Genomic DNA, 26,871 nt, shown 5'->3' on the forward strand with positions numbered 1-26,871 from the left:
TGATATGTCCTTACTAAGCCAGAGTAGAGGATGAGGATAACGTCCCTTGACCTACTGGCCAGAGTCTTGCTACATCCCAGTGCACATTGCTGGCTCACGTTTAATTTTCTGTCCATCATAACTTCCAGATTCCTCTCCACAGTAGGCCTCTGACATAGTTTCAGAAGGCCCAAATGCTCAGTGAATAGTTATTCCAATATATCAGATTCATTGTAAATTTGTTGCTATAGACAGTAAGTGACATATAGACTTCTAAACAGAAGCTGTACATGTGCAGGATTGCATTGGACTTTGTGCACAAAAGTTTACAAAACTTTAAAATGGTCATAAAATGCCATGATATTTGTACATAGGAATGTTTATAGATATTTAAACTCAGAGATATACTCCATATTTTCTTATGTGTTGGTTTGATAGCTGATTTTGCAGAGTTTGGGTTTAATATGAGAAACGGGTCTGAATTCCACATGGATTGCCTCAACTGCAAGCTTGTATTTGGGGAAAGACTATGGCTACCCTCTCCTCTGCTTCATCCAGATAAAATGATGGCAAAGGTGTTTTGTTAAAAAATGTAAAGAAGATATAATGTTTCTCTCATTTCTTTGGCAGAAATCACAGAAGTACTATCAGTATTTCTTTGTAAAAATACAGGCAAGGGATTGATCTCTGACCCTAAGACAAACTGGTAGAACCTTAGCTCTTGTCTCTACAGCTACTTTTTCTTTGTTATCACAGCAGGGTGACCACAGTTAAACTGACTACTGGGAATAGTTCCTGGAAGCACTATAATTAGTACTGGCTAGATATTTATGCAAGCTAGTTGGTTTGGGTCAAAACCATGAAAGAAAGAGTGGGAGCAAATAAACAGCATGGATAATTATACAAAGATCATCAAACCTTTGCCTCGGACCTATGTAATCTACTAGATTATACGGAGCTTGTATTGTGTGCAATGCTGAACAAAAAATATTTACAATATATTTTTTTTTAAATTCTATACTCATATGGAAAAACTACAGATATCCAAGCAATGAAGTACACTCTGAAGCATATATCAAAGAAAGCAGAAGAGACCACTTGGTAATTTTGCTATAGGGAAGAATCAGACAAGAATTATTTGCCCACATGTACTGGTTTTGACCAGCATGAAAATCATTTGCTTGGTGTTATACTTTGGATTTATGCTGAAAACTGTGTTGATAACACACACATGTTTCAGTTATTGCTAAGTAGTGCTTTACACAGCATCAGGGCCTTTTCTGATTCTCAGATTGCCCTGCCAATGAGGTGGCTGGGGTGCACAAGGAGTTAAGAGGGAACACAGCTGGGTAGCTGACCCCAACTGACCAAAGACATATTCCATTCCACATGATGTCATGCTCAGAAATAAAAGCTTGGTGAAAAGAGGAGGAAGGAGGTAAAATTTAGTTATGTCATTTTGCCTCCCAAGCAACTCATACATATGATGAAGCCCTACTTTACTGGAGATGGCTGTCTTGTTTTGCTTTGTTTGCAAAGTTTTTGCTTTACTTCTTAAACTGTCTTTAGATCAAAAAAACATGTGTTTTCTCATTGTTATTCTTCTGATTCTCTTCCCTGTCCTACTGCAAGTGACTGAGCAAATACCTGTGTAGTGTTGAATTGTCAGGATTTAACCAGAATATTGCAATGAGAGAAAATAAAGTGAAATTAAAGTTTTTCAGGAAGGATAATCTGAACAGGAATTCCAGAGTTTGGAAAGGACTTATATGAAGACAATATAAATTCCAGAAATGTAAAGAGTATTTGGATATGTCAGGCCAGGTTCTACTGTGGTGTAAATTAGCATTGTGTCATTTACTTCAGTACAGAAATACCAGCTTACATTGGGCCATTTTTTTTTTTCTTCTGCTTTGAACAGAGACCATTATATAAAGGAGAAGTTATCTTGTCAGTTTAATTTGCTGTGGAATCAGCTGTACTACTTTTATAGTTTTTGGTGTATAAACAAATGTATATATATTTCTTTATCTACTTATGTTTTATTTGGAATAAAATATGCTCAGTCTGAAAATTGCCGACAAATGGGAACAGATTGTGTCTGACCTTCTCTGCTCATGCAGCACAATTAATTTTGGCAGGTTTTCCTACATGATGGACTGTTACATTCTGTTTATTTATACACAGTAAGAATGTGCCTTAGAATGCTGTTGACTTTGAAAACATTTTTTACTTGTTTTTATGTTGCATTTTAATAGTTTATACTCATTCTGAAGTACTTGTAAATGGTTCTGCAAGGCTTTTATTATTCACATGGTTATTCTCTCTTCTGTGAGAAGAGAATGAAGTCATGTGGACTTAATTTTTAAACATTGGCTGTAATCCCTTGTAATCTTAACAATGCTAACAGCTAGGCCTGTTCTATGTAATACCTAAACCACTTCATTTTGACTCTACAATCATTTACTGTTACCTGGTTCCTCTCAGTTACTTTTGGACACTTACAGTACAGGTTTCTATATCTGTCGTATGCATCCCTGATACTATTCAAGTCTAAGGAGGAAATAATGTCACTTGCAGGGAGTGGCACATCAGATATATTTGGGTGTCTACATTAACTCCAGATAAATTCATCCTGAAAAACACATCTTTCCTTCCCTCAACTGTAAAGGGAATTTAAGATGATAGTATTCCAGATGTTTACATTTGGTTGAAAAAAAAATTGTTATGCTTCTTTAATTGTGTCATATGTCCTATGTTTGTTAAAGTTCATTAAAATCAAGTTTTTCCAAGACATTCTTACTGTTATTAGGGCAGTTTTATACTTTAATTGGGTAGTTGCAGAGGAGTCAACGTTTTCTTAGATGTAATATTTTTCATCTTTTCATGTTCTCTCCAAGTGAAGGTTAAGCTTCTCATGAATATGACTCTCATTTATAAGATAATATTAGGTAATAAAACACATGCTTCTCTTACCTGCACTGCTCTAGAAATTCAATTGCTCAATATTCCTGCATGCCCGCATCTCCTTTGGAACATATTCAAGATCACAGTTATTCTTTTGCTGATACTTGCTTCTTCATTACCACTTAGTGCTCCCTGAAAAAGATAATCAAATACTTTATGGATGTCTATGTAGTTATACTGCTTTTTGGGGTTTTTCCATGTACTTATTTTTCAGTAGTCTTTGACTATGTTGCATCTCTGCTTGGGATCAGATGGTTCTTCTGCAAACAGAAACTCAATTTGTGATCTGAGACTATTTCAATGAGAGCCCTTAAGCTTTGCTTTGCTAAAATACTAAGGACCTCATGTGGATGTGTCATCCTAACAGTGAGTTGGTACTGAAAAGGAATTCTTTCTTTTAGGGTTACTATTGATTATGTTTGTAGACAATTTTTCTGGTTTCAAGTTTATGTTTTTTAAATTAAGGTGTAAATCTGTTACAACAAAATGCTACCTGTAGGACTCAACATTATTTATCATTTTCCTCCTGTGTGATAAATTTTGTTCTTTTTTTTTTTGTTTCTTGGACTTATGTACATCAGGACTCATTTTTATATTGCCTTACATATTTTTTTCATAGTAATCTCTCTGAAGTTCTCTGCTTTTTCTTTCGTGGCATTGAAATCTCAATTTCTTCCTCTGGTCAAACAAACATTGTTCCAATGTTTCATGAATCTGTTGTTGCTGAGTTTTTGCTGTTCAGTAGTGAGATATCTTGTTTGGGTGGGGAAGGGCTTCTCCCTTTTCAAGTGTGGAGCATAAATAAATAATATTTTCCTGGCTATAAGTGGATGAAAGACATACAGCAAATTCACAGTAATAACATGCAATAACAGAATTTTAAACATCCTTGACTTGTGCTGCTTATACTTTATATAATCATTTACATATGTGCAAAAATGAAAAATGAACTAAGGTCAACTGTTCTTTGAAAAGACAAACATATATTTGTTATACCCTTAATTCACTACTGAAAGAAAATCTGAAACTCCAAAGGGCTAAAATAATTATGCTTCACATTGTTTTAGAGGCTTGAAAGGGTATTTTATTTCCTTTAATGTATTAGTTTCTTCTAGTGTCCTTCCCAACTACACTAGACTGATTACATTATTTTGTTTCCTTTGAAAACACAGATAGTGATTAGACACATATTTACTTTAATAAAGAGAGAAACTTTGCTGGCACTTTTGTGAAAGACTGGATGTTAATTGGTATGAAAACAGTGGCAGAAGAATAGGAGAATCATAGAATCACAGAATCATTGAATCATAGAATAGTAGGGGTTGGAAGGGACCTTTAGAGATCATCTATACCAACTCCTCTGCCAAAACAGGTCTATCTAGATCAGATCACAAGAATGTATCCAAGTTTTTCTTTATATTTAAATGGAACTTTTTGTGTTCCAAGTTCTTTCCATTACCCCTTGTCCTGTGACTAGATATCATAGAAAAAAAGGATGTCCCAGCCTTCAGACATCCACCATTTAGATATCTGTAAATATTAATATTTACAAATCCCCCCTCAGTCTTCTCTTTTCTCAACTAAACAGCCCCAGTTCCTGAAGTTTTTCCTCATAAGGAAGATACTCCAGTCCCCTGATCATCCTGATGGCCCTGCACTGGACTCTCTCCAGAAGTTCCCTGTCCCTCTTGAGCTGGGGATCCTAGAACTGCACACAGTACTCCAGATGAGGCCTCACCAGGGCAGTGTAGAGGGGCAGAAGAACCTCCCTTGACCTGCTGACTACACTCTTCTTGATGCATCCCAGGATATCATTGGCCTTCTTGGCCACGAGGGCACATTGCTGGCTCATGGTTAGTTTATCAGCCAGGACTCTCAGATCTTTCTCTACAGAGCTGCTCTCCATAAGGTCAACTCCCAGTCAGTACTAGTGCATGGGGTTGTTCCTCCCTAGGTGGAGAATAAGGTGCAAAAGTAAAGACTTATTTTTCATTTTCGCTGTACCCTATTGTATTTGTATGCTGCATAGAGAATAATAACATTTTGAAGATTATCTACACCAAAAGACACAATTCTTCTTTTATGGATCTTTCTTCTGTATTCCTGATGCATTCAGAGGCAGTAAAAATGAGAGAATGACACAATGTTACCAAACTGCAAATGTAAAAAAAATACAACCTTCAGTAATTTAAGCCCTTTACTTCTCCTGGAGCTTGTCTGAATTTTGAATTTTGACTGTCCCTTTGAAGTATGCCAAAGGCTATTTCTGTATTGAATAAACAATATAACTTTCAGTTTTCATGGCTGACCTGGTAATTTAGCTAATATAGGAACAAACCTAGTAAATGATAGTGTTGTGGCTTAACCCCAGCAGACAACAAAGCACCATACAGCTCACTCCCTCCTGGAGGAAGAATCAGAAGAGTAAAATTGAGAAAATTCATAGGTTGAGGTAAAGATATTTTACTAAGTAAAACAGAAGCTGTTTGTGCAAACAAAGCAAAACAGGAATTCATTCCCCACCTCCCATGGGAAAGCAGATGTTCAGCCATCTCCAGGAAAGCAAAGCTCCATCACGTGTAATGGTGGTTTGAGAAGACAAGTGTCTGAAACTCTGAAAGTTCCTCCCTCGTTCTTCTAGTTTTATCTGCTGACAACAATGTGACATAGTATGTGATATCCCTTTGGTCAGTTGGGATCAGCTGTGCCAGCTATGTCCCATCTCAACTTCTTGTGTAGCTGTGCCAGCTATGTCCCATCTCAACTTCTTGTGTAGCTGTGCCAGCTGTTCCCCTTTCAACTTCTTGTGAGTCCCCAATCTACTTACTGATGGAGTAACACGAGTAACAGGAAAGGTTTTGACTCTGTAAACACTGCTCAACAACAATGAAAACATCTCGGTATTATTAATGGTCTTTTCAGTATTAATACAAAACAGAGTTCCGTACTGATGACTGTGAAGAAAATTAGCCCTGTCCTATACAAAACCAGCATATTCTTTGCCCCTTACTCCTTACCATTTGTGTCATGCTCAGGTTTCCTGTTATTCAATATAACCTAAGTAATCACCACCACCCTTCCCATCCTTTGGTGTAGTACACAGATATCGTTCCTTTAGTCTACAGACCATCCCTGTAACATGTTCATAAAATATCCACAAATATCCACAAGATATCCATTGAGTTTATCTGTCCATGACTTTGGGCTCCATCTATTATGGTGGTCACTCAAGACAGTAGACATGTTGTATTGTGTGGAGTTATCATGCACTACAGACAGGTCAGGTAACTGCTGCACTCAGGTTGTTTCTTATAATTATTGTCCTCCATTGGTTCATGTGGTTTCTGCTATAGTGTTTTCTATAAAATGTAACTTAAATCATGTATTACAATGTTTTTAATTATTTCCATTGTAATCTACACCCCAGGTGTAGGGGTCTCTTTGGACTAGACTATAGGGTTTAACATTGCAATGGATTATTCCCATTGCCTCTGCTCCAGCTTGGATTTATCCACAGACTGCAGTTTGTTAGGGCTGTACCCATGCCAAATGCAGCCTTATGTATCAGCCACAGTCTCTTCAGGGTATACCTGTGACCTCTCAATGCTTACTGTACTAAGATTTTTGCTCGCACCCCACTTGATGATTTGACATATTCCTGATGTATGTTTCTTTTTCCTCTTCTCTCCTCTTCCATCTACCAAATTGCATGTTTATCTTTTATAACCTACTCCTCCTCTGGGCTCCTACTCTTAAGCTCCAGTAACTGATATTTTCTTTTTTATTGTTCTGTCCTTTCCATTGCATAATTAGATTGGAAATATAATTAGAGCTCTACTTCTGTTCAAGTCCTTCTAGTCACATTCTACCTTCCACTATATCTACACCTTGCACAAGTCTATTATCTTCCTATATAAGTCAGTTTTGTGCTCATGAGTACAAGAGAGATATGGAGCTACTCAAGCAAGTCCAGCAAAGGGTCCCTTTCTGAGAGGGTTTGGATTGTTCAGCCTGGAGAAAAAGAAAAAGGCTCAGGGAATTCTTATCCATATTTATAAATACCTCACAGAGGGAATGAATGGGCAGTCCAAATTTCCTCAGTGATCCATGTAAACTTAAGAAAATACTTTTTTACTGTGAGAGTGGTCAAATACTGGAGCAGTTTTCCCAGAGTAGTTGTATCTGCCATTGGAGACATTCAAAACTTGACTGGAAATGGTCCTGGGCAATCTGCTCTAACTGTCCTTGCACTGAGCTTGAGCATTGGGCTAGATGATTCCCAGAGATGCCCTCTAACTTCAGCTGTCCTGTGATTCTGTGATTAGATTGTATGCAATTAGGTTGGATGTATGATTGTAGACCTACTTCTTTCCAGGTTCTTCTTGTAACAGTCATTCTTCTACTGTTGGCTATACATGCAACTTCTCTAATCTCTGTATCCTCCTATAGAAGTCCAGTAAGTCCAGAAGTCCAACAGCTACCTCCATACAAAAGGGGCATAGAGTATCCTTTCTGTATGCTTGCTTCTCATTTGTGCAAATACAGGCAATTTTCTGAATAGACTCCTGAAACTCTGGTATAATGATTGTCAATAATAGTTTGATTGTTGTGGCAAATGTTTATCTTTATTTTTACATACACTACAGGCATTTTCCTCCTTCATACACCATGAGCTCCACATTATCATTCTTGACTTCTGTGACTCACAATTATTGATTTTACTATGTCCTCACTGTGAAAAATATTAAAAGGTGATTAATTGTCAAAGTAAAAACAGAGCAAAAGTGTGGATCACTGAGCACGTATCAGGAGATTCTTTGAACAGTACTAGTCACGTATGATGAAACACTCATCTGATAAAACACGTCTGCCGATTCGATTCAAGTATCTTTGCACCATTAACAGAGAGTTCTGTAGGAAGCATTCATAATTTTACTTACATTCTTCTTCATAGCATGTTATTTACATGCTGAGCAGCTGAAAAAAACCCAAAAGTGGATTTTGTGCTGCTACAGTAAAACTTTAAGCCACTACAAAGACAGAAATTCACAGTTTAAACTATACAAAATATTATAAAGAAACTTTAATCTCCAATTTTAGCTTCCACCATGAATAGAAACATTTTTGTGACAGAAACAATTGCCTACCTGTCTTAAAGGAGCCTTCTGTTTGTTGTCCTTATGAACAGGTAACTGCTGGTCAATTGCTAACCAGATTTTTTCAAGTGCATGAAAAACTTATTTTGCTAAGGCTTCTTTCACTTGTAGTGAGAAATACAACTTGTAGCCTTGTTACACTGAATTTGAAGTTGTAAAATTTGAGACTACATTAGAAATATTAAACAAGTCTGCAAAATTACAGTGAGTTTTTCCTTCCTCTCTGAGTACAAAGACTGATTACTCTGGAACAGCACTAGAATTCTATTGTGCATAAATAGATAGAATTTCTAACTGGAAACTTTCAAAGCTTCTTTTGTCCTCTACCCATTGTCTACATAGCAAACTCAAGGGAAAAGGATCCAGTTGTCCTATAAAGCAAAGCTGAAGCATAGAAGTTGTTGTGAATGACTATGTTGCTAACTTGGTGAAATTTTTTACATTCAGACTGATGATCTGTAACTGTATGATTCACTGCTTCAGATACATAGCATTTTAAAAATTAGTGTTGATGAAGTGCTATTGCTCAGTCAACTGAATGTCAATAGTTCCATTAGTAAAAAGGGAAAATTTCCTATTAGTGTTTACATAAGAAATAACTAATAAAATAGATATTTATAATAGTCTAGATAGATTACCATAGTAAAAAAAAATGTATTAATTGAAAATAAAAGTGTATTAATTGAACTACATGTGATCATCTAAAGCAAATAATATTAACAATACTTGTAATAAGTACGGAGGAATATGTGCTGTAAATAACAAAATTACTAATTTGGTCCTTTATAGCAGTATTGTTGGATCAGGAAATCATTATTTGTGTTCCTTTCATACTGGCTTTGTGTTGAAGACATGAGAATGAACCAATTAATAAAATAAATCAACAATTTCTTTTTAAAAAAAAAATATAGGAACATGATAGTAACGTTTTTCTCTTAGTAAGAAAATGATCCAGGCATCATCTTCATGATTTTACAAGTCTGAAATGTACTCTTAATTCATTACTTTTGAAAGACTAGGATGGCATTCTGTGGAGTTCAAAACCAAACATACAGGAAACTGTGCTGTAGATATGATGGTTTATAGTTCCTTTTTAAAGAATCTATTGTCATTCTTCATTAGTCTGAGTGTATTTTCTCTGCACACAAATCAACACTCTCCTGAGGATTTTATCAAAATGCAGCATAGGTCTATGTCTAGCCGCAGACTCACATGAGCAGCTTTCTGTTACACAGACAGACAACTCGGAAGACAGGGAGGCAGATCAGACTCAGAGCCAGGGCCCCTGACCCAAATACCTGACAATCTACACAAACAACTGGAAGTGAAGGATGGGACACAATAATATGACAAAAAGCAGTGAAGCTGAAAGCGTGAGTTAGCTTGAGTTTGAATGGTTTAGTTTAGACTGTGTTTTTTCAATTTAAATTTCCTTTAACTATTTAACACTGTCATGGAGATTGACATTTCATCACCTTTCAAAAAAGTACAATATAGTATAACATATTTTACCAAGAAGTTTAGTTCTTTCTTTAGGTTTAAGTGTCTCACTTAGAAGTACAAGGTGAGGTCCCTGAGGGATGCACTCAATCAATTTGTGAGGAAGTCACAGAGAAAAACAATAACTTAGTTACAATCCATGTATAAAAAAAAAAAAAATCAAATAAATATAAAAATAAATACTGCACTCCTTCTTTACCATCTTTAGGAAATCTGTTGTAGATGAGTCATTGTTTCCCCACCTATCATAACATTTTTCTTAAAAATAAAGTACTATGATCTTTTTCACATTCAAATATTTTTTTCATAGATAGAAATCAATATTTATTCTTGCTGAATCTGTACTAAATTTTGAAATGTTTTATATGGAAGAATAAAAATACTAGATGACATCTTAGCAATTTATACTTAATAATAAAAACTGGTACTACTTTCACAAGACAAATTACATTTCTGGTCAGCCCACATGGGAATATTTAACATAAAACTTAGCACAATCCTATTGAAATTAATGAGAATTTTTCCAGTCACTGTGTAGATACTAGGATACTATTCCATAAACAGTAATTTTTTATATAGAGTTATATAAGAAATATAATGCCACTGTAAGGAAGCATTATTATTATTATATCAGTATCACTCTTTTGATTCTTAGGAACTTAGTCCTGTTACACAAATCATGTGTATGTCAAAGTGGAACCAAGAGAGCCCATACTTTAAGGAAACTTCAAGGAAAATTGACATGAGCAGCCTTTCCAGTAAATACTGATGTTATAGTTCAGAATGCAAATAGAAAACTGTCAGCTAGTCCATGTGAATCACGAACCTTAAGATGATCCTCTAATTCATCCTGCTGCAGGGGAATGTCTGAGTTTTCAAAGACAGTAACAGAACCAGGAAAAGTGTTACACTGAAATTATTTTTATTTTTGCTCTCAGACTGAGATTTTGTTCTAGAAATACTGTTACAATTTCAGTTTTGCTTAGTGACTGAAAGACACACTCAAATGTATACACACACACATGCACAAAATTATATACATGTATATGAACTTCGATATATGTACTGGGATAAGTAAAAGGTTATTGTCTTTAAAAAAAAGTAAATTGAAATTTGAGAAATCTGTATCATTTTTCTTATTATAGAAGTAATATATTTCTTCATTGAATAAATTACTGAAACATAAAGATGAAATTCCTGGGGTTTTTAGTCTGTAAGGCCAAATTGTACAGTGTGTGAGACATCACTCTTATAACTTTGAAATGTGTTTTGCAATGTGTATGTGTAAAATCAAAGAGGCAAGGTTACACCTACTGCCTTAATGTTGTAATTTTCTGACTTCTGAGTGCTTAAATATATAATCTTATTTTCTATTAATGCATTTTTAGACTAGGCTATGTTGCTTGACTCTTTGTGAAAGATACCACATAAACATAAAGCCATGGCATTCTGAAACATGGTTTCATGACTTAAATTGATCATCAGTGTTTAAAAACTGAGTGTCAGGACCGATTTGCATACAGAACAAGTGCCTAAAGGAAAATTGACAGTAAGGACTATACTTTTATGGCAGTAAATCCATTCTCTATGTTTGTTCTTTACAGGCTTAATAATTAAACAAACCTATTATCCACATTATTTTTGCTGTGATGATCATATACATAATCTCTGTGTACAACTCTGATACACTTTGCACATCACCTACAATGATTATCACTGAGCAACAGGCAGTTTCTTTTTTCAAGAAAAGTACTGTTTTCCCTATAAATTCCAGAGTGCTGGCTATTTTGCCTTCTGCAGTGAAACAGCTCTTCTCTTACACCCTCAAACCACAGTGTAAGAGATTTGTACTTACTGAGAAAAGTAGTAATTTGCAGAAATTTCTTTCGTCTTTAAAATCTTGCACAAAAACCAGAAAGTAAGCAAATAGTCCTTTTGAAAGGATCTCTAACCTTGGATGAAAAGTTATATACTCACCCCAGGAGGATGAAATGTACAAATGGGAAATAAGGGCTAATTTGCAAACACTGTTTCTCTGATTAGTAATTGTTCACAGAGAAATCTAGTTAACTCAACTAGGACCATCAGCGAAAACTACTACTCACTAGCAGAAATTAGACTTGCATTCTGGGTCTGTTTTTTGCAAGTGCTGTCAATAAGCTTTGAGATTATAAAGTTAAGATTTTCATCATTTTACACTACTGTCAAATTCTACTTTTTTTGTGAAGTCTGCCACTAACTCCACTTGACAAGGATCTAATTCACAGTTTTCTTTTTTACCCTTAGGCATTTTTTCCCACTGCTGATGCAAAAAGGACTTAGATAAACTGCCACATTTGTTAACATAAATTCATCACACTCCTGCACACATGAACACTGGCAAGTGTACTGTAAAATAAAGACTTTGGAAAAGAAATACAAATGTTTAGTCTTTCCAAAGATAAAAAAGTTCACAGAATTAGCTTTTTTTTGAAAGTTTCTTTGTTTTCTGTTATTAACAACTTCACTAATAAATATACAAACATTTTCTCCCTATGTCAAAAAAGCATAATCACTTCAGCATGAGTTTATGTTAATTAGGTTGAAAAGCCCTTTCATTTCATATGAGCCATGCAGATATTTAACATTAAGGCAATGCTTTGGTTGCCTTCATGGAACAGGGACTGAATAAAGGTCATTCAGTATGTATTTAGAGTCCATAACTGTGATGATCTAACCACACATAACCAAAAAAAGGAGCAATCCCTCTAACTTTTCCTTCTGCTCCTGGTTGTGCACTTTGTGCCAATAGATACCTCAATTCATTAAATTTGTAAAAATATTATTTCTTTTAAAAAACATGTATCTTCTGTTAATTTTCTGTCAGATTAATGAATTGAGTCAGTTCACCATGAAGTTTGCTGAGCACAAAAATCAGCACAATAGGAAAAAAAGTAGAAGAAAATATGAAAGAAAATAGAAGAAAATATGAAAGAAAGGAGAAGGAAAGTTTACTTTCCTTTCTGGTGAGCTATTACATTGACTTAAGTGTGTTATTTATAGCCACCCTCAGGTAAGACAATACAAAACTAGTGGAAATGAGAGGTAATAGTGTAAAATCACTTGAGCCTAATTATAGTCCCAAATAAGAATTTAGTGAATCCAGAAATCTCTTTAAATTAAATCAGCATCACCAAATTACCAATTTATTGTTCCCACCTTTTCCTTGGGATTAACAGCTGTATTTTAATATACACCATCTTTTTTCAAAATTTTTACCAAACTTTATGGTTTTTATATAGTAAAAAAACCTAAGTTTTGAATCATCTGTTACATAAATAGGTGAGTATAAAATTCCAAATGAGCTTTATTTTTGACACTTTATTTTCAAATCTAGTGAAGAACTGAATTATGTATATCTCTTTAAGGTTAATAGTTATCTTCTAGTCTATGGGCTTTATTGGGTCCTTTAAAACACACCTATGGCCAAGTAGTCTGCTATAGTAGACGGAGTTTTCATTCCTCATATATCAGAATGAACAACACCAATGAATGAAAGCTTACTCTTGACTGAATAATTTTTACAGATGCTCTTTAAATTAAAAAATCTATTTGAAAGAAATGTCTTAAAAGGCTTTGTTTTTTTTTTTTCACCTTCACTGAAATGACTTCTTTCATGCTAAAGCTTGGGCTGTAATCTATAAAGAGAAATCATTTAGATTTTCCATGCTTATTGGCTTTTGTTGTATGCTAATCTCAATTCATTAGACCATCTCTTCACCTCTCAGAATGATTGGAGCAAAAAGCTGTGCAGCCCTGGTCAGATGGACAAAATACTTCAGAAAACTGGAATGAAGAATGTTGTATTTCTTGTAAAGTCATGTTGTATACAATCACAATAATCATTATAAGACTGGATTATTAGTTGATGGGTCCTGAATAATTTTGCTCTATTATTCTCCTTGGAATAAAAACATTTTCCTCTCCCCTTGGAATAGAATTTTTACGGTTAGAGAAGACCTTTAAGATCTTCAAGTCCAATCACTAGCCCCACACTGCCAAGACCATCACTAATCTAAACCATATTCCTCAGCACTTCATCTACTCAACTTTTGAATAGCTCTAGGGATGGAGATTCCAGCACCTTCCTGGGCTGCCTGTTCCGATGCTTAATAACCTTCTCAGTGGAAAAGTTTTCCTAATGTACAGTCTAAACCTGCCCTGGTACAACTTGAACGCATTTCCTTGTGTTCAATAATTCATTATGGGAAAGAAGAGATTGACCCCCACCTCACTACAGCTGTCCTTCAGGTAGCTGTAGAGAGGGATCATATCTCCTCTCAGCTTCTTGTTCTCCAGGCTAAACATCCCCAGCTCCTTCAGCCACTGCTTGTAAGACCTGATCTCCAGACCTTTCATCAGCTTCATTGTTCATCTCTGGAAACATTCCAGAACATCATAGAATGGTAGGGTTGAAAGGTACCTTTAGAGATCATCTAGTCCAACCCACCTGCAGAAGCAGGTTCACCTAGATCAAGTTGCAAAGAAACATGTCCAGACGGGTCTTGAAGACCTCCAAGGAAGGAGACTCCACAACCTCCCTGGGTAGCCTGTGCCAGTGCTCCCTCACTCTCACAGTAAAATAGGGGTTTTTTTCTTGAGTTTAAACGGAACTTTTTGTGTTGCAGCTTCATCCCGTTACCCCTTGTCCTGTTGCTAGATATCATCAAAAAAAAGACGTGTCCCAACCTCCTGATACCTACCATTTAGATACTTCTAAATACTAATAAGATCTCCCCTCAGTCTCCTCTTTTCTAGACTAAACAGCCCCAGTTCCTGCAGCCTTTCCTTGTATGAAAGATGTTCCAGTCCCCTGATCATCTTGTCCTTCTTCTAGTGAGGGGCCCAGAAGTGGAACAGTATTCAAAGTGCAGCCTCATCGGCACAGAGTACAAGGGGAAAATCACTTCCTGGATCCTGATGGTCATACTATTTTTGATACAGGCCAGGATGCCATTGGTCTTCTTGGGTACCTGGACACACTTCTGGCTCATGTTCAGGTGGCTGTCTATTAACACCTCCAGGTCCTTTTCCACAAGACAGCTCTCAAGTCACTCTGTCTCAAGTCTTTAGCATTGCACGGGGTTGCTGTGGTCCAAGTGCAGGACCCAGCACTTGGCCTTGTTCAACTTCTTGCATTTGGCCTTGGCCCATTATCCAGCCTCTCCAGGTTGATCTGAAGAGACTTTCTGCTCTCAAGCACATCTACACTCCTGCCTAGTTTGGTGTCATCTGTGAATTTACTGATGGTGCACTCAATCTCACTGTCCAGATTACTGATAAAGATGTTAAACAAAACAGGTCCCATCACTGAGCCGTGGGGAAAACCACTGGTGACCGGTGCCAACTTAATTTATCTCCACTCACTATGACTCTCTGGTCTCAACCATCCAGTCAGTTTTCCAACCATCACAGAGTAAGTCCATCCAAGCCATGGGCAGCCACTTTCTCCAGGAAGATGATGTGGGAGACTGTGATCAAGGCCTTACTGAAGTCCAGAAAGACCCAATCCACAGTCTTTCCCTCACCCACTAAGCAGGTCGTCTTGTTATAGAAGAACAAATTGGTCAAACGAGACCTGCCCTTCATTAAGCCATGTTGACTAGCCCTAAACCCTTGGTTATCTTGTATGTACCTCAGGTTGGCACTCAGGATAATCTGTTTCATAACCTCCCCCAGCACCAAGGACAGGCTGATAAATTTGTCATTTCCAGGATGCTCATTCCAGCCCTCCTTGTAGATAGACACATTTGCCATCCCCTAGTCCTCTGGGACCTCCATAGTGAGCAAGGATTGTTGATAAATGATGGAGAGTTGTTTGGTGAGCACTTCTACCAGCTCCGTCAGCACCCTCAGGTGAATTCTGTCCAGCCCCATTGACTTTTGTGTGTCAAGGTGGAGCAGCATGTCACACACCTTTTCCCCTTGCACTGAGGCAGCTTCAGTCTGTCCCCTGTCCCGATCTTCTGGCTCTGGTGGGTGAATGTCCAGAGAAGAGCTGGTTTTAATATTGAAGACTGAGGCAAAGAAGGCATTAAGTGCCTCTGTCTTTTCCTCACTCTTCTTCACTAGGTTTCCCCCTTTGTCCATTAAAGAAGGAATATTCCCCTTAGCCCTCCTTTAGGTGTTAATATATTTGTAGAAACTTGTCTTATTGACTTTTACAGTAGTGACCAGCTTAATTTCTAGTTGAGCCTTGACCCTTCTAATTTTCTCTCTACATGACCTCACCATAGCCTTGCAATTCTCCTAGGCTATCTGATCTTTCTTCCAGAGATCATAGATTCTCCTTTTCCTCCTGAGCTCTAGCAGAAGCTCTCTGTTCAGTCGCAGTGGTCTTCTGTTTCACCAGCTCACCTTCTTGCACATGGGGACAGTTTAATCCTGCACCTTTAAGATTTCTTTCTTGAAGAATGTCCTTCCTGGACTCCTTTCACCTTCAGGACTGCCTCTCAAGGGACACTGGTTAACAAATTCCTAAGTAAGTCAAAGTCTGCCTTCCAGAAATCTAAAGTGGCAGCTATACTGACCCCCCTCCTTGCTTCTGTGAGGATTGAGAACATGATCCTTTCATGATCACAATGCCCTAGGTGACCTCCAGTCATCGTGTCCCACATCAGGCCTTCTTTGGGAACATCAAGTCCAGCAAGGCTCCTTCTCTCATTGACTCTCTCATCAGCTGTGTAAGAAAGTTATGTTCTACACACTCCAGAAACCCTCTGGACTGTCTCTTCTCTCTTGTGTTGTATTCCCAGCAGACATCTGGTGGACTGAATTTTCCCAAAAGAACAATGGCCAGCAATCCTGACAGTTTTCCCAGCTGCTTAAAAAAACCTCTCATCCACTTGCTCATCCTGGTTGGGTGGTCTGTAACAGATTCCTATCATGATATCCCCCTTGTTGTTCTTCTCCCTGATTCTCACCTGTAGACAATTAACCCTATCTTCACCACTGTTGACGTCAAAACACTTGACACACTCCTTAAGACAGAGGGCTACCCCTCTGCCTCTCCTGCCCTGCCTGTCCCTTCTGAAGAGTCTGTAGCCATCCAGTGCAGCACTGCATTCATGTGATCACTGCAGTCATGTGATTCGTCCCATGACATTCCCGTCATAGCGACAATGTTACACTTCCCTTGGTGCACAATGGCTTCCAGCTCTTCATGTTGTTGTCTATGCTGTGTGTATTGGTGTAGATACCCTTCACATGGCTAAATGACCTAGTTACCTTTTGGGGGAAGAACTCATAACTTCCTCATGACCGGCTTCAGATGCATCCATGTTCTCTAGCACAATACTCCTTGTTTCCCTGCTGCCACGAAGTTCTCTAACTCCAGCCTTCACTGAGGCAGCAGACCCAAGGATGAAACAGACCATCCCTCAGACACTTACATGATGTCCACAGACTTACCTCTACCAAGCCTGATATTACTTCTTTCCCCCTTCAAATCTAGTTTAAAGTTCTCCCAGTGAGCCCCCTTAACTCTTGTTGCTTTTTTCTGTCTTTCTGATAGATGTATACTGTCCCTTTGAATTATCCTTGGTGCCCTGTATAGTGTGCTATACTCAAAAACTCTTAAATTTTGGTGGTGACAGGAGGCTTGGAGCCAGGTATTAATCTGTTTTGCCTTCCATATGTTTGCCTCATCCCTGCCCATAACCAAAGGGATAGAAGAGAATACTACTTGTGCTCCTGATCCCTTAACGGGACTTCCCAATGCCCTGAAGTCTCCCTTATTGGCCCTTAGACTCCTGCTTGACATTTTGTCACCACCCACCTGGAAAGCCAACAATGAATAGTCTGTGTGATGTACCAGGGTAGGGAGTTTTCTCATCCTTGACCCATGACCCAGAGAGGCAGCAGATTTCCCTAAGAAGTTGATCAAGACTGTGTATTGGCCTTTCTATTTTCTTCAGAAGGGAATTTCCTATGACAATGATCCATCTTATTTTATTCTTTGAGGAAGTTGTTTTGAGGTTGGATGGTGCTGGTTGCCTGAGTGCTGGCAACTGCTTCGCATGGGGTGATCCCTCGACCTGGTGAGTGCTAGATTCCACCTGCAGGTCACCATACATGTTTTGTAAAGGTAGGGGCACCTGGGAGAGTGAAGCAGTCACACAGGCATTCTGCTCCACCAGGTAATGACCTGCTATCATTGCCCTCCATCCCTTGAGTCCCTGGATTCAACTGGACTAAAAGAGGAAGGGGATTTCTCTATATTACTCCCCTGATTGGCCCACCAGGGTTAATCTCAGTAGTCTATTTCCCTCTGACTTTATTCCTAATACTCCTAAGCCTACCAAGTTATACTTAGTTGATTTAATTCAGCAAAAATTGTTTCAATAGCCTTTCAGTACAATCTTCAGTTCTATTTCCTCCTGGGACACCAAGCAGATGAATATTATGACATCTAGAAATAGTGTCAAAGTTCTCAAATTTATCATGATAAAAGGTCAACACTGTTACCACTCTTCTTCAGAAAGATTTCCATTTATTAAAAGTTCTTATTAACCATATTTCTTCTCTATCATCTCAATTGGTTTAGATACCTGCTTTTTGAAAGAAAACCGGTAAAACAAAATTTATCCTTATAAATAAATAAATATAGTAAAATATATTTTTTAAAATTATTTTGAAATATAAAGGATATACTTATGCAATAAATGCTTGTTTCTTCAAATCCTGATTTTTGACACAGGCCTAGTTGTTTTCTGCCCTTCTGTGCTGAATTAGTGTTTGTTATTTTAAGAAGGCATGATTTGTGTTTACTGCACAAGTCTTTATAGTAGATTGAAGATGAGTACTCCTTTTGCCATCTGTCTATCTTCTTGTTTATTACTCTTCTTTCTTCTGTGTGCTAGCCTTAGATGAACAAGGAAAACAGTAGAAGCATTTTTACAGTGACATTATCTGACTTAATTCTTGCTTTGGAAAGAAGAAGGAGGATATATTTATATAAAATTGTTTAACTAGAACTATTTACAAAATTCTTTAAAAAATTATTTTTAAAAAGCATTTGAAGATGGCAATGATGATGATTAGCTAGTTCTACAACATGATTAAGTAGATACTTGCATGAGACAAAAACTACATTTACAAGCAGATTTCCAAACTACAAATCTGTTTTATACTCACTGATGTAAGACCTGATCATACATATCTGATAATGATGAGTTGCTAGATAAGGATCAAGTTCACTCTTTTTTTCTGTATCTCAACAAAAGAATATTAAACTATTTTATTGGATTTCACCTAACAAAAATGTAGTCATCTGTAATATACATGTCTGGAGAGAAGTTGGTACCCTAAGTTCTCTGTACAGTTAATGGAGACAAAAAACCTTTTCTATCACACAGTTCTTTGTAGTAAAATGAAAAAATGACCTAGAGAAGTTCTTATGTCTCTCTATTGGCTATAAATATAGCTTAGCATAACTAGTTCAGCTGTAGATAGCTGTATTATAAATATCCACAGCAAATCAAATTACTCGTATGCTTTCTGTTTCTGAAAAGTCTTTAACAGAGTGGCTTGACAATGTTTCCTCTACCTCTTTCCTTCAAATAGCTTATAATATGGGATTGGAATATCTTCTTTTGTGAGGATAATAGAGAACTAAGATCATTTGAGTAATGAAAACAACTTAAACCTATGTTTTTCACACTCTGAATGAGAGGACTCCAATAACACTACATTTTACTTAAGGCATATAAATGGTCATGCTTTTTGAAATTTGATTTCTCCTGTAAGCATTAATGTGAATATACAGCAAATCTGTACTGAACATTTGAGTATTCTGATGAGTCAAGTCTACATTTTTTCATGGTAAATGCAATGTTAATGCTTGAGCTCTGTGGTTTTCTGTATTACCTGTAAGATAATTTATTGATATTATATCAGAAAAAAAATTTAAACAAATAGTACAGAGTCATGTCATATGGATCTGTTTATTAGATGCAAATCTCCTAGTGAAGAAAATTAACTTATATTACTGTAACTAAATTTTAATTAAGTTATTATTTTCAAAGTGCTAAAAATTACATCTTCTACCATAGAGTGGTTGATTACAAAATGTTGGTAGTCATTCTCTTTTCTTAAGTAATATATCTATGTTAATCATCGATTACAGACTGCTGCATTTCAGTGAATAAAACGTTAACTAATAGACATCATCCAATGTATATATGTAGGTGTGCTTGTCCATGAATATTTTAAAATACAGTTAATGTATGACCACAAGTACACTGTGTTCAATCATGCAAGATAAATGTTGAGATATATCAAATGATATGGTACAGATTATGATAATTAAATATCACTCATATTTAGTGGAAAATGAAATAGAGATATTTACATTAACACACATACTCATTAAAAAGTAAAATCCCTATCAATTTCATGAGGCTGAGATTATTTTTCCAATGTAGCATTATATTTTTAGGTTTCATATAAATTTTTAATGTTGAACAAACTATTCAACAAAATTGTGTCATATAACTTTTAGATTAATATAACAAATTCCAGAATTTTTCCATCTGAACAAAAATACAGTAATAAAAGTACTACATCAGGAGTATTTATATCTGCATGTAAAGCAACTCCATGGTTAAAAACTATTCTGAAGAGTGAAAGAATCTAAACACATCTTGAGTTAATATTCTGAATCTGGTACAAGTTTCTTCCACAATATAGAACTAAAATGTGTAAGTCTGTACATATATATATATATATATATATATATATATAAACTGTGTGCCCATATATATATGCATGTATAATCATAATAAAATAGAATATTGTAAAAGTATCTGTTGTCTTTGTAGAATGCTGCTGCTGCAGATACTATGACAAAATAAATAATTCTGTAAATACTTTTTGAATTATGCCATGTAACAATGGTACATAATAACATTTTTAGTGTCTCCTTCTAGAGAAAACCATAAAATGTAATGTTCTACTGACTTTTCTCTCCAATAATTTTGTTCCCCTATTTTATCTGTGTTGTATCTTGCATGTTTCTGAGCTGACAATGTTTTTCATTTTAATGTTATTGTGATTTAGGAATAAGAGTTTTAGATGATCATTTAGAAATACCACTGAGTGCTATCAGCATATGCAAACCTTTGTTTACAGAAAATAATATGTCTTTAAAAAAGAGATTAGATTAAAGACTTCTCAGGATTAGATTGTGATAAAAAAAGATACTTAATCTACCTTTTGATTTGTAATTGCACATTAGGAATACAGAACTGCTATTTTGTCTATTGTCTGAAATGCTACTTACAAAAATGAACTGAGGAGTAAAGCTCATTATGACATTAAAGGAAATAGCACCTAACTACATGCTCAAGACAGTCATCTTATGCTTGCTCTTTTCCTCTACGTGTATTCTTCAATTAACCATTATGGAATCGGGATACTGGCTGAACTGACCTGGTGCCCAAGTGAGTATAGATGATCTTTTATTAGATGAGTAATTGAAATTATAAAGCCTTGGAAATGGTGAGATGTAGACATGAGATTTTCATACTTCCCTAGAAGTTATGTATCTAAAGTATTAACTTGAATGAAACATTGAGGAATGAAAAATGAAAAGGGCCATAGGAAGAATTAGTAGTGCTAGGGTTAAATCTGATTTGCTTGTATGACTCTGAAACCTTGCTCATCTCAAGTGTAAGATACTTTTTTAAAAAACAGAACTATCAGTTATAATGGGTGCCGGAACAGAACTTTTCTTTTTCTCTATCATGATCATAGGAGCTGCTATTACTAAATTCAGATCAAAGCTTTCTCTATCTGCTGCTCTTTTGTGTTGACTTTTGGAAGAGGTTACCAGAGACTTTAGTAATTGGATTTCCTACTTTTTACTCAGTCACAGAATAAACTATGGTACCAATAATAGGAAGATTAGTGAACTATCACACAAGACCTTAGATGACTCTTTTAAGAAGCTCTTAATTGCAAGTGCCTCACTTGCTGGTTTTTAGCCTTGTTATGCAATTTATTTTTGAAGACTGATAATTGTTGTCAATAGAGTACAGTTTCCATATTAAAAATGTTACAGAAAGATAATTGCATGAGAGAAATGATACTGTATATGAATACAGAAAATATTAGAGAGAAGATAGCTTTAGAATGGATTGATTCTATCAGAGAATGAATATACAATGGAGAAGCTTGCAGCAAAGCAAAATCCCCTTCAAATTTGTTTGTGAGAGAAGATATTCTGTCTTCTGACTACATGATAAACTAAAATATATGTCAAGGAATAAAAGAAAAAAAACAAAGACAATAATGTTGCCTTCCCCAAACCCTGGATACCTGAAAGACTTGCAGTAGAAAATATAAACCCAAACAGAGTGGTATATAACAATCATATTTTCTATTGTTACAGAAGGGTGGCAGAAAAAGTACGACTTGGTCCAATACTGTTCAACACTGTAATTAATGACCCAGTTAATGAAAATCTGTGCACCCTCAGTAATTTTGAAGCTGATACAAAGTCATGAAGATTGACTAATACAGCAGATGGTTGTGGTGCTTCTGTTTCAGAGGGATCTCAAAAGGCTGGAGAAATGGTCTTTTGGAATGCAATTCTGAAAGTGAATGTGCAGTACTGAACCAGTACACACTGGAGACCAAGTATCTGGAAAGCATCTGTGTACAGAAGGATGGAGGGAATTCCAGTGGACAATTAGATGACTATTAGCTAGCAATACATTCCTGAGGTAAAGGAGAGGGACTTGGACCAGATGATTTCAAGAGATACTGTCCAACCTAAACAATTCTGTGACTCTTCAGTTACATGAAGGGATACAGTTACTGTCACATTTTGTCCCACTACAGTCAGGTTATTAACCAGACAGAATGAAAATGTCCCCAGAACAGAAGGGGGATTGTAAACGACTCAGAAAAGAGAGATAAACTCCTCTCTCTGTTGATGCAGAGTAAAAATAATTTGGGATAATATTACAAGATAATAATGAAAAATACAAAAACTAGATTATCTTGGCTTAGGAATTTCCAGTAGAGATAAGCAACTATTAATGTATAAAATGATGCTCAGTCTTGATGTGGATTACTGTACAGAATTCTGGTTTTCCCTGCTTAAATAGAACAAAACCAATGAGGATTACAAGGAAGATCAGAGGAATAGATCACTGTTGTTAACAAGATACTATGAAAGCTAAAAGGAGAGGTAACCAGGAAAACATACCATCAAAAGAAATGAATAAATAAAATTTCTGCAAATATAGACATAAGAATTTAACCATTTAGAGAAAAAAAAATCAAACCCAAAAACAAGCAAGTAAAGAAAACTTTAAGATTCCTAACAGTTACCTTTTTTTGAAGACTCAGTCCAAAAACGTAGTGACATAATGGAACAGGTTGTCCGGAGAAGCTATAGATATCCCCTCTTGAATTGTTCAAGGTAGGTTGGATGGGACTTTGAGCTACGTGGTTTACTGGAAGATGTCCCTTCATATGGCAGGCAGGCTAAACTACCTAATCTTTAGGGTATCTTCCAATCATTCTATGATTCTATGGTTCTATGATTCTATGAAATAAACCTACCAAAAGACATAAACATGAAACTATATTTGTCTCAAAATACTTTGGGTTTTTCTAAAAATGTGAATACAGATGATAGTCATATGCCTACTGAAAACTAATAAAGTCTAATTTCTAATTGAGCAAAATAATGGATTGCTCCTTGCATTCTAGTGGGGTGACACAAATCTTTTAGAAAAGAAATAAGAACGAATTGGTGAAAGTAAAACACAAACATAGCCTGCATGGTGGGTTTCCCAACAGTACTTGAACAAGTGTTCTTTCTATATAATAAGTTTCAAAGACAGATGTAATTCCGTTTCATTCGCACATGGTATTTAGCTTGAAAGGAAAACACTAATTATACTGTATCAGGCCATCTCCAATTAATTTTTAAAATAAAATAAAAAAAAAAGAAAACAAACCAATCTGTATCCTTTAGAACTTGCACTTCAGGTTTTCATCATCTAAAACATCTGTCTTTTTTTTACTGTTGAATATTGCAATTTATTTCACATATTGTTTTATTTAGTATATATTTAACACCCTTTGCCCTTTTTTTTTTTTTTTTCAATTCTAGGTGTTATTTTTTTCCCTTACAATGGTTGGGGTAAAATTTCTAAAGCTTTCTTCTGTTCCTCTTTTATAACCTTAATCCCACGATAAATAGAATATCAATTGCACTTGCCAACAGAATTATCAAAATGCAAAAGTATAGAAGAATAATAATACTACCAATAGTAATACTAATACTATAAATAGAAATATGTTGTACCTGAGCAATCTAATGAATCAATTTTTTTGTTTCCAGTTTCTGACTTTTTGTATAACATAATATCTCAGGCAAAGCTCCAGACCTGCATTTCAAGTATCCATACCATATAATGTTCTTACCTCCTCAATGTGGAACAATCTCTAAAGCTCCTTCAAAATAGAAGCTGGGAATTTTCAATGGTATTGAATTTGATCAAAGTTACACAATAAACTTTCTGTTACAACTGTCAGTTCTGAAGTGGCAGATATTTTCTAGGTTGTGTTACACAAAGCAGTAAACTTAACTTCCTATTGCCCAAGCCAAAGGCTGTCCCCCTTACAGTTGTATGTTGCTGACTACATATAGTTTGTGTCTGTCACTTTGGTACTTTGGTATCTTCTTCTAAATTAGAAATGAGGTTATATGTTCACCAGACCAGTTGAAAAACTTTTTGTTGCTTCTTTGAAGAATTAAACATCAAAGTATGAAATGGCAGAGTCAGCTTCTGGTTACTTGTAGTTAAGACAATTGCCAAAAGTTATTAATTATGATGATCTTTCAATACTTAAAGACAAGGAAAGGAAAGGAAAGGAAAGGAAAGGAAAGGAAAGGAAAGGAAAGGAAAGGAAAGGAAAGGGAAATCAGAGCTCAGTAAGAGATGCTGACATATTTCAAACAGCCTCTTCTCAAGGAGGTAAGTAACACCCTGTCAAAGGCTGTAATGAAGAATGAACTAGAAATAGAGTCTGGTTATTATAGTATGAGAAAAGTGGTGAAATACATTTATGAGTAAATCATGTTTCACTATACCTGTGGTAAAAATTCTTTGTATGATTTTCTTAAACACCAATAATTGATGACTGGTAAAACGGGGGTTCAGGCATCACTCTGGTTTTAGGATGCATATGCATTACACAGCAACTAAAAAACAGATGAGTTAGTCTGACTACAGTGTAGTTTGTCAGCTTTAACAATGTTCACTCTATCACTGTACAACCATATTGAATCAGGATAAGCTACTAGTGTTACCAAAAGAGGCAATCTTCTTGAACTCTCACGCCAACCCCATATAATTTCCCTTGTTGCTTTCTCTTTGTGCCTGAATCTGTTGTCCTGTTGTTTTTTCTTGGGACTTGTTTGTTTTCGGTGTTTCAAAAAAAGAAAAGAAAAGAAAAAAGAAAAATTATATGTTTTGTTCAGGAATGTTGAAAAGCCTTTGTGATATAACTCAATAACCTGATCACTCTGCAAGTGTTTGGTTATTATGTTACAGTGAAAAAGCACAGGGAGTAATTACATGGAAAAGGTAAGGGAATAATTAAAGGAAGAAAAAACAAAAAAAAAGTAAAAGAGACAGTAGGAAACATAAGGAACCCAATATTTTTATGAGAAATGATCAGGGATTTATACATTTATATCTTTGAGTTTATGAAATTTTGCCTTTGCATCACTGTAGAGCATAATGTCCTTTTTTCATATATCTTGCCACACACAAGAAAAGTTAGAAAATTAATTTTTTACCTTCTTTTTCAGGTGGATATGACTCTCAGAGAATGGATATAAGCAATGCTAAAGGATAAGGCTCTGTGACAGAAGCTTGTGGCACATGGTTCCAGGGTTTGAATCAAAATAACTATAGAGGGCTATATAAGACAGACAAAGAATTTGCCAGAAAAAGGCTGATGCAGACATCTACATCTTTTATTAGAAATAGTGTGTCCAGAAGGAGTGGGAGAAGTGATTAGACCTCTGTGCTCAGCACTAGTGAGGCCATGTCTTGAATATTGTGTTCCGTTTTGGGCCCTTCACCATATGAAAGACATTGAGTTGTTGGAAAGTGTCTAGAGAAGGGAAATGAAGCTCCCCAGGGAGGTAGAGGAGTCACCATCCCTGTATATTTTTAAAAGTCATGTAGATGAGGTACTGAAGGACATGGTTTAGTGGTGAGCTTGGCAATGATAAGTTAGTGGTCAGACTTGACCTTAAAGACTTTTTTCAATTTAAATTATTCTCTGGTTCTATGATCTTGAAGAATGGATGAAGATATCAAAGATGAGTCCAACATTGCAGAGTGGTCAGAGAAGAGAGACATCAGAAGATTGACTGGGACTAATTGTTAAATATCATCTTCACATGACATTTAATCTCCAACAAACTGCTTGGAAATACACCATTTTTTTAAAAGGTTGTGGGTTTTTTTCCTTATTAATTGTGAAAAAACACTCTAGATTAGAATTGAGTAGAATTGTCATTTTGATATTCAGACAGACTTGAAGTGTTCAATGTTAGATCATTACGTTTATTTTTTGTAATTGTAGTATCATATTTGAAAAAAAAAGGTGTGTATACATTTTCATATATATTTACACACAGAGAGATAGCAAGAGAAAAAAGAAATCACCCTGGATACAAAATACCCTTCAAGTATTATTCTTGATAGAGACATGAGGACAGAGTTTTTTTGAAATGCCAACATGAGCTCAGAGGCTTAACCTACATATATAGAGTGAATAAATCAATCTGTCTTATTCCAGTCTCTGACTATTAAATTAATATCTGTGCTGGTTATCGCCTGCTAGGAATTATTTTATCTTCCTTAGATCAAGTTTTATTTAGGGAGGTCAGAGTAGTAAATAATTTAATTTAATTGATTAAAAAAAGTCCACCTCATAAATAGTTTTCTCTTCTCTTGCCATCTGAACTGTCTCCTCAACAGGAAAGCTACACTTTTCTTTTGTGTGTGTGTGTTCTTTAATTTCTAAAGCTTAGAAAATAAAATCCCATAAACTAGTATCAGAACTATAACTTTCTCTCCTTCTCTGCTTTTTCTATTCTCTTCCAAAAGTTTCATTGCAGCCATAGAAACAAAATATAGGCTGTTTGATAAATGAAAATTGCCATTGCACACAATTGTCTTCTTAAGAGAAC

This window comes from Colius striatus, chromosome 1 (assembly GCF_028858725.1).
Source record: "Colius striatus isolate bColStr4 chromosome 1, bColStr4.1.hap1, whole genome shotgun sequence".
NCBI classification, from domain to species: domain Eukaryota; kingdom Metazoa; phylum Chordata; class Aves; order Coliiformes; family Coliidae; genus Colius; species Colius striatus.